Raw genomic sequence first — 9331 nt, 5'->3', positions numbered from 1 at the left:
ATTTTTAGGCAGCATTTCTTATTTTCATTTAATATTGTTTATAATTATTTTAATCTATTAGTTTTATTTCAGCTTTATTCTAGTTACAAATATTTTTTAATAATTTTAGTTTTCTTTTTGTTTTGATTTAATTTTAATTTCTTTGTTTTAGTATTTTTAGTAATTTTAAAATTTTATTTCAGCTAGTTGCCAAAGCCAGCATTTCTAATTTTTATTTACATTTTCCATTTAATATTTGTATTTATTTATCTATTAGTTTTATTTCGGCTTTATTTTAGTTACAAATATTTTTTTAAAGTTTTAGTTTTTTATATGTTCTTTTTGTTTTGTTTTAATTTAATTTAAAAATGTATTTTTATTTATTTGTTTTAGTATTTTTGGTAATTGAATATTATTTTATTTCAGCTGGTTGCCAAAGCAGCTTTATTCATTTTTATTTACATTTTCCATTTATATATTGTATTTATTTTATCTATTAGTTTTATTTCAGCTTTTATTTTAGTTACAAATATTTTTTTAAGTTTTAGTTTTTTATATGTTCTCTTTGTTTTGTTTTAATTTTTTAATTTGTATTTGTATTTTTAATAATTTAATATTTTTACTATTTTACAGCATTTTTGATCAAATAAATGCTAAAGTAAAAAGCACTGATGTTGATTTGAAATGAATTTCTATTTTTATGTTAATTTGTGTTTTTTTTTTTTTTTATATTTTTAGGCAGCATTTTTTATTTTCATTTAATATTAATATTTCAGCTAGTTGCCAAAGCAGCATTTCAAATTTTTATTTACATTTTCCATTTAATATTTGTATTTACTTTATCTGTTAGTTTTATTTAAGCTTTATTTTAGCTTAAAAAGACTAGAGTAGTGATGCTGAAAATTCAGCTTTGAATCAGAGATATAAATTACACTTTACAATACATTCACACAGAAGACAGCTATATCAAATCATAAAAATATTTCCCTATTTTACAGCATTTTTGATCAAATAAATGCTAAAGTAAAAAGCACCAATGTTGATTTTTGATGAATCTGAGCTGGAGTGTCATGAGTTATGAATCGTTCCGTTCAGCCTGAGAGGAATGTCTTGAAAGTGTTCTGCGAAGACACACATGCAAGCGTTTCAGCACGACAGCGCATCAATCTGGGCTCGAGAGCGGACATCTGTGTGAAATATTCCAGCGGGCCCGAATGCAGTGCTGTCTTTGGAAGGACTGTCGAAAACAGCCCTGAGAAAGGCTTTGAGATGCGATGCCAGACCTGATTTAAACACCCTGGACTGCAGTTTCGAGCCGAAGCACGAACATCCCGTTTAAATACTCTCTAAATTACGGTGTGCGTCTGCGGCCGAGGCCTGCGTGTGTTTGTGGAGCGCTTGTTGAGACTTCATTTATCTTACTCACTGCACATGTGTTCGCCGCTAAGAGTTTCCATGTGTGCACGTGTTCCGATGTGTGTGTGTTTGTGTATTTGTATCCAATCTGTGGCTAATTTTCAGCCTCTGCAGACTTGGAGAAAGCAGGCCGTCATTAATCACCTGCGCTTAATGCTTCAGAGGCTTTAAAACAACCGTGCAGCTTTGCACATTTTGTCGCTTCACTCGCAAGTCTTTCCAGAGCGTCGGAGTTTCTGCTTTATTAAACAGACTTTTTAAAATTTACAGATAATTTATTCTCCCACTTGTCATCCAAGATGTTCATGACTTTCTTCAGTCGTAAAGAAACTGTTTTTGTTTAGGATTTCCATCCATATAGTGGACTTCTATGGTACTCCCGAGTTTGCACTTCCAAAATGTAGTTTAAATGCATCTTCAAAGGGCTCTAAACGATCCTAGCCGAGGTAGAAGGGTCTTATCTAGTGAAACGAGTGCTTAAAGGGGTCATCAGATGCCCATTTTCCACAAGTTCATATGAATCTTTAGGGTCTTAATTGAAAGTCTGTAATATACTTTGGTTAAAAATTCTCAATAGTTGTGTGAAAAAACACCCTTTTATCTTGTCAAAATCAGCTCTGCGAAATATCAGCCCATTTTATCGCATGGGCCCTTTAAATGCAAATGAGCTCTGCTCGCCCCGCCCCTCTCTGCTGTGGGATTACGAGCCGTAATGTTTACTTTAGCCACATTTAGCTACGTTTAGCCGCATTTAGTCGCGTTTATCGGTGAAACTTGCCAACAAGCACATTATTAAGAAAGGCCATTTGCAAAGATGCATAAAAAAACCCATCTACTCACTTCTGCTGTGGGTGAAGCTGCATCACCATTGATTCACACGCACATAGTTGCATATGTAGATTGGGATCGGCACTTTCCTTCTAAAACCGAAAGTAACGTTAATCCTCCTAACCCTAATTATTAAATAGTTCACGAAAAGGAAACAGAGAACCAGGATGACAGAACGTGCATCCTGTTTGTTTGCTTTATTTTACAAAAGCACAAATGTTCTGTTTTTACTGAGAGCGTGCAAAAATTAAAGTAAACAATGACCAAAAATAGTGGAGTATTTTATGTTTCAGCTATTCGATCGCGCCGGGGCCTCGCGTGCACACATACACCACATATCCATCTCATTTTTTCCTCCAACTTTAAAATCGTCCTATTGCTGCAGAAGAACTGACCCAGTGTTTACAAAGTTGAACGTGCAAAGATCATCAAACACCCTTTACAAAAAAAAAGGTAAAACAGTGATGTAGGACGATTCTGAAGTTGGAGGAGAACATGAGATGGGAGTTTTTTTGACATATCCTAACTGTCATGAACTGGAATACACAGAGTTCATGCAGAGCTAGACAAGACGAGCATTTGAGGTTAAAAAGTAAAATCATAATTGTTGATTATTCCCTTGAAATTGTCATTGCGATTATTAATTACAATTATCACAATTTTCATTGATTGATGTTTTCAATAGCTTTATACCACTGTTTGAAGCAACTGCATGCCATAATTTTAGCTTAAAAAAAACAAGCTGAATACACTCTTCCGGATTTTTCTTTTCTTTTTTTTTATTTTCTCGTTGCCAAAAATGTAAACTATGCATTGGTTTGGTTTCTTTAAATAAAAAAGTAAAAATATGCAATATGCGTAGGGTTATCAATTTTTTTATGTTGCGATTAAATGTTAATGCTTTTATCGTGGTATAAGGTAGTATTATAACAGTATTAAAATTTATTTGCAAAAAAGTGGTGTCATAATACAGTATAACAGGTTTAATTATTTTCTTTTAACAAAAATAACTGAGCATGTAAAAACAACAAGGCAATACAGATTAAAGTGCAAAGGAATTATAAAGAGCAATAGGTGTCACTTTACAGTAAGATCTCTTCGTTTATGCATTAATATTCACAATGAGCAATAGCTACATTTGCTACTTAAGTTATCTGTGTTAAAAAACACAACTCTTAGTTCATATAAGCTCATTAAATAACACAGTTACAACTTTAGATTTTACCAGTTTGTTATTAAATATTGAAATGACCTAAGATTAATGAATGTTTAGAAGAATGTTTCAATGGCAGTTTATGTTAACTAATAAAGCTCTAATGTAAAGTTTGACCAAACAATAAAGAATCAAAACACTTTCAAACAATATCTAGGGCATGTTGTAAAATGTAAAAAAAACTTTGACAATAAATAGCCTATTAAGTCTAAATATTTAAGTATTTGGCACTGTGATGATCTATTCGCTAGATAAGAGCCTTCTTCCTCGGCTGGGATTGTTTGGAGCCCTTTGAAGCTGCATTGAAACTGCATTTTGCACCATAGAAGTCCACTATATGGAGGGAAATCCTAAAATGTTCTCCTCAATAAACAATTTCTTTACAACTGAAGAAAGAAAAAAATGAACATCTTGGATGAGAAGGGGGTTTGTAAATTATCTGTACATTTTTGTTCTGGAAGTGAGCTTCTCCTTTAATCTCTCATTTGCTCAGAGTGCCTTAGAAACCATATAGCAACGCCGTCTATTTTGTGGGACACAGAAGCGCAGCTGTAACGATTTTGTAAACAGCCCTTCAGAGTGAAGGATCCTCTGTGTATCATTTGGGTTATTTGTGTTGACGACAGGATTATTTATGCGCGACTGGCTTTCGCTCTTCTGATATGTGTGAGAGTGTTTAGTTTTGTCTGTTTGTGTATCTTTGGAGATTTACACCAAACACAAATCACCCTAATCGCTATCTGCGTCTCGTTTTCCAGGAAACGTCTTTAAACCAAAATGGAATTAGAGGAATAGTTTAGCCTCAGGCCATCCGAGATGTAGAGGAGTTTATTTCTTCATCAGATTTGGAGAAATGTAGCATTGCATCACTTGCTTACCAATGGATCCTCTGCAGTGAATGGGTGCCGTCAGAATGAGAGTCCAAACAGCTGATAAAAACAAAACAATAATTCACAAGTAACCCACAACACTCCAGTCCATCGGTTAACATCTTGAGAAGACAAAACAAATCCATCTAGATGTTTTTAACTTCAAACTGAGTCGATAATCTATAATAGCACTTCCATAATAACAGACCATCTCCTGTTGTCTCTCACATGAAAATCCAGTCACATATTACTTTAGAGCTCTTTTGGACTGTTTTAACTTGTAAACGATGCTTGATTTCTTGCATTTTAGTTTAAAATGTCGAAATGGTGGATTGTTTTTTAGCTTTTGTCTTCTCGGGATGTTAACCGATGGGCCGGAATGGTTACTTGTGGATTATTGTGATGTTTTTATCAGCTGTTTGGACTCTCATTCTGACGGCACCCATTCACATCCATTGCTGAGCAAGTGATGGAATGACTGATGAACAGGGTTTGTACAAGGTGCTTAAAGTACTTGAATTTGACTTTTTGAAATTATGTAAAGCCTGAAAAACCCTTGCAAATAGCAATATTCCTGAAGAGTTAACCTACTTGAAAAGTTCTTGAATTATTGAAATGCAATGTATCTATGAAATAAGTGTTCAATTTTTTCAAAAAGAACATTTGTACACAAACAATTTTTATATATATATATATTTTTGTTTATTTCAGTTAATGTCGTAAAACTAGCAAATCTACTACTAGCAATTGTTAATCATTTGATTCAGATCGGGACTTCAGAGTGAAATCTTTTTTTTTCTGATTTTTCTTTTTCTTAAACTGTAGAAAACATCAAACCACTAAGGCAGTACGGTTTTGAAAACAAAACAAAGAAAAAAGCAAGTGTACACAAATACAAATCACTTTAGTAGTATATATTAGTATATTTTTATTTGTAACGATATGAAAATTTCTTATCTTTCTTATTTCTTATAGGCCCGGTTTCACAGACAGGCCTTAGACTAAGTCAGGATTAGGCCATAGTTCAATTAATTTAAGTAATTTTTATAAACGTGCTTAGAAAAAAACATTACTGGTGTGCATCTTGAGACAAAACAAAGAGACTGATATATTTTAAAACCAATCAGTGCAATTTTATTTCAGTTGAAACAGCTCAGACTTACATTTTAGTCTAGGACTAGGCTTAAGCCTTATCTGTGAAACTGGGGGATAGTGACCTAAATTATCGCAGTACTGTTAAAATGTGCTGGAAATGTTAAAGTACTGACACATCAAACATTTCACAAACCTTTGTATTTAAAATCAACAAAAAATAAAAGTACTTTTTGTTTGCATAAACACTAAAACAATAACATTACCTATGATGTCTGGATTTTAAATGACAACATGGCTGGCAACAGTTAATCTAATAACATGTATGAAATGTTCAAATAAAACTTTGAAAAGGTTTCATAAAATGGTAAACCTCACATTTTAGCCTTTAAATAAAGAAAAGGGTTAAGTTAAAATGATATTTGATTAACAAATGTTTATATGTATTTTATCTGCTCCATAAATATTTCTAGATACCTTATCTGAATTGCTTAATGTCAAAATTTACAGTTTTTGGCCAGACAAATGTAAATGTCACTCCCTGTAAATCCACTCTCTGACACTAGATGGCGCTTATGAAAAAGCTGGATTTATTTATCCTCAGTTGTTCAAATCACGGTAATCGGATACGGTTTTTATCACGATTTATCATTAAACCAGTATTCCATCCTTACTTTAGAATTTAGAATTTGAAAGAGAAGACATTGTTTGATAACTAAGATCTCTGATTGAAGTTCTTTAAAATCTTGAAAGTGCTGGAAAAGTCCTTGAAAGTCCTGGAATTTTATTTTACAGTATCTGTACGAACCTTGCAACTCTTGATTTTAGTTACAAATGTCTTGATGGATTTGTTTCAGCTTTTGTCTTCTCAAGGTGTTCGTTGATGGACTGGAGTGGTGTGGATTACTAGATCAGCTATTTGGACTCTCATTCTGACGGCACCCATTCACATCCATTGCTGAGCAAGTGATGTAAGTCTACATTTCTCCAAATCCGATGAAGAAGCAAACTCATCCTAATCTTGGACAGCCTGAGAGTGAGTAAATCCATTACTTGCTCACCAATGGATGTGAATGGGTGCCGTCAGAATGAGAGTCCAAACACCTCATAAAAACATCACAATAATCCACAAGGAATCCATAATTAAAGGAATGGTTCAGCCAAAAATGAAATGTGTTCACCTTCAGGTCATCCGAGATGTAGATGAGTGTGTTTCTTCATCAGATTTGGAGAAATGTGTCATTCCATCACTTGCTAACCAATGGATGTAAATGGGTGCCGTCAGAATGAGAGTCTGATAAAAACATCACAATATTTCTGGGATTTTAGTTAAAAATGTCTTAATGATGGATTTGTTTCAGCTTTTGTCTTCTCAAGATGTTCATTGATGGACTGGAGTGGTGTGGATTACTGGATCAGCTGTTTGGACTCTCATTCTGGCGGCACCCATTCACATCCATTGGTGAGCAAGTGATGTAAGTCTACATTTCTCCAAATCTGATGAAGAAACAAACTCATCCTAATCTTAGAGTGAGAGTGAATAAATCCATCACTTGCTCGCCAATGGATGTGAATGGGTGCCGTCAGAATGAGAGTCCAAACAGCTGATAAAAACATCACAGTAATCCTTAAGTAATCCATAATTAAAGGAATAGTTCAGCCAAAAATTAAATGTGCTCCCCTTCAGGTCAGCCGAGATGTAGATGAGTTTACTTCTTCATCAGATTTGGAGAAATATGTCATTCCATCACTTGCTCATCAATGGATGTAAATGGGTGCCATCAGATTGAGAGTCTGATAAAAACATCACAATGTTTCTGGGATTTTAGTTAAAAATGTCTTAATGATGGATTTGTTTCAGCTTTTGTCTTCTCAAGATGTTCATTGATGGACTGGAGTGGTGTGGATTACTAGATCAGCTGTTTGGACTCTCATTCTGATGGCACCCATTCACATCCATTGGTGAGCAAGTGATGTAAGTCTACATTTCTCCAAATCTGATGAAGAAACAAAGTCATCCTAATCTTGGACAGAGTGAGAGTGAATAAATCCATCACTTTTTCGCCAATGGATGTGAATGGGTGCCATCAGATTGAGAGTCTGATAAAAAACATCACAATGTTTCTGGGATTTTAGTTAAAAATGTCTTAATGATGGATTTGTTTCAGCTTTTGTTTTCTCAAGATGTTCATTGATGGACTGGAGTGGTGTGGATTACTGGATCAGCTGTTTGGACTCTCATTCTGGCGGCACCCATTCACATCCATTGGTGAGCAAGTGATGTAAGTCTACATTTCTCCAAATCTGATGAAGAAACAAAGTCATCCTAATCTTGGACAGCCTGAGAGTGAGTAAACTTGTAGCATATTTTCAATTTTGGCTGATCTATTTCTTTTAAAACTGTGTTTGTTTTTCTAAACATAAATCAAATAAAAGAAAATTAGTGAGATTTTGTATTTGGAACAGTAAACATAAATGAAGATATATTGTCTGCAGTCTAAACTAAGTAAATATGTCTTGTTTTATAGCTATTTACTGGAAAACAAGACAGATGTAATAATTTTTCTGCAAAGTTGTGGTTTGAGCTGAATGTGCTGAAAGATTGATTGTTCAGACGAGCTGAAGCGCAGGAGTGACTGTTGTTTTGTGTTACTAATATATGAACGTGTGGTCAGTCGGCGGTCACGTTTTCATGTAGCGAGCGAGTCGTGCGTCGGACTGCCAGCTCAACTCCAGGGAAGCTGTGGGTTTGGTTTGTTAGTAAAACATGCATACGCTCCAGCGCTGCGACTCTTGGAGTCTGTCATGATGAATATTTAAAGGAACTGTGTTTTAAGTTTGCACACCGCAGGGGTTTGAGCCAAAAAATGGCAAAAATGCACAAAAACAAAACATGCGGTGTGGTCAAAAAATGCCAATATCTGCAGTTTATTTGCTCCATTTAAAACCTTTTTGTTGTTGTCCAGTAAATAGACACATACATACATAAATTTCTTGCACATACATGTCTTATTCTAGACAAAACAGACTGATCAGAGATAAAACCATAAATTCATCTTGTTTTATGGTGATTTTTCAGGTTGTAAAATAAACCTCTATCTTTTTAACTTTAAAATGAATGAAATATTTTTATAACAGCATAATTACTGTATAAACAACCAACATTCCCTGTTGGGAACTATTAATATTGCTAATTTACAAATGTTATTAATTTATTAAGCTTATAACACTAACCCACACTATGGTTTGAAATTAAATTAAATTAAATTAAATTAAACCATTTGTTCTATACGTGTTTCTTTTTTATATTTTTGTTTAATTTAATTTAATTCCAGGTCTTGCCTGAATATAAATTTTTTCTATGTGTGTTATTGTTATATTTTTATGTTTAAATCAATTTTTTTAAAATGACATTAAATTATTAAATTAAATTAAAAAATAAAATAAAAATAAAATACAGGTCTTGCCTGTACTTGTATATGTGTTAATTTTATATTTTTATGTTTTTTTATATATTTGCATCAGTTTTGTTTGCTATATTATTGAAATGAAACTCTAACCTGTGACTGTGCATGAATTATTGATTATAAAGACTTTCTAATATAAACCAATCTGACTTTTTTCTAAAATCCACAGACAAACTGAAGCTATGGAACAATTTGATGCTCTTCTGGAGAAATAAAATGATGGATTTCAGTTGAAATGTCGAAAATAAACCATTTCTATCTGTTTATCAACATCAACGTCAACAGAACAGTAGTTTATGAAGCGTAAAATAGATTAATTGGATGTGCACGAATTGCTGCTGTGTTCAGTGTTTATATAAGTATTTATTTATGACTTACTAATATCATAAATTATTACCAGTAGGTTTGCGTCATTGGAGAAAATGTGATGATAAATCCCCTTTTAGCGCTTTCCTGTTTAGAATTCA

Source organism: Garra rufa, chromosome 22, assembly GCF_049309525.1.
Source record: "Garra rufa chromosome 22, GarRuf1.0, whole genome shotgun sequence".
NCBI lineage: Eukaryota > Metazoa > Chordata > Actinopteri > Cypriniformes > Cyprinidae > Garra > Garra rufa.
The sequence above is the reverse complement of the archived record's forward strand: the minus strand, read 5'-3'. Positions refer to the sequence as shown.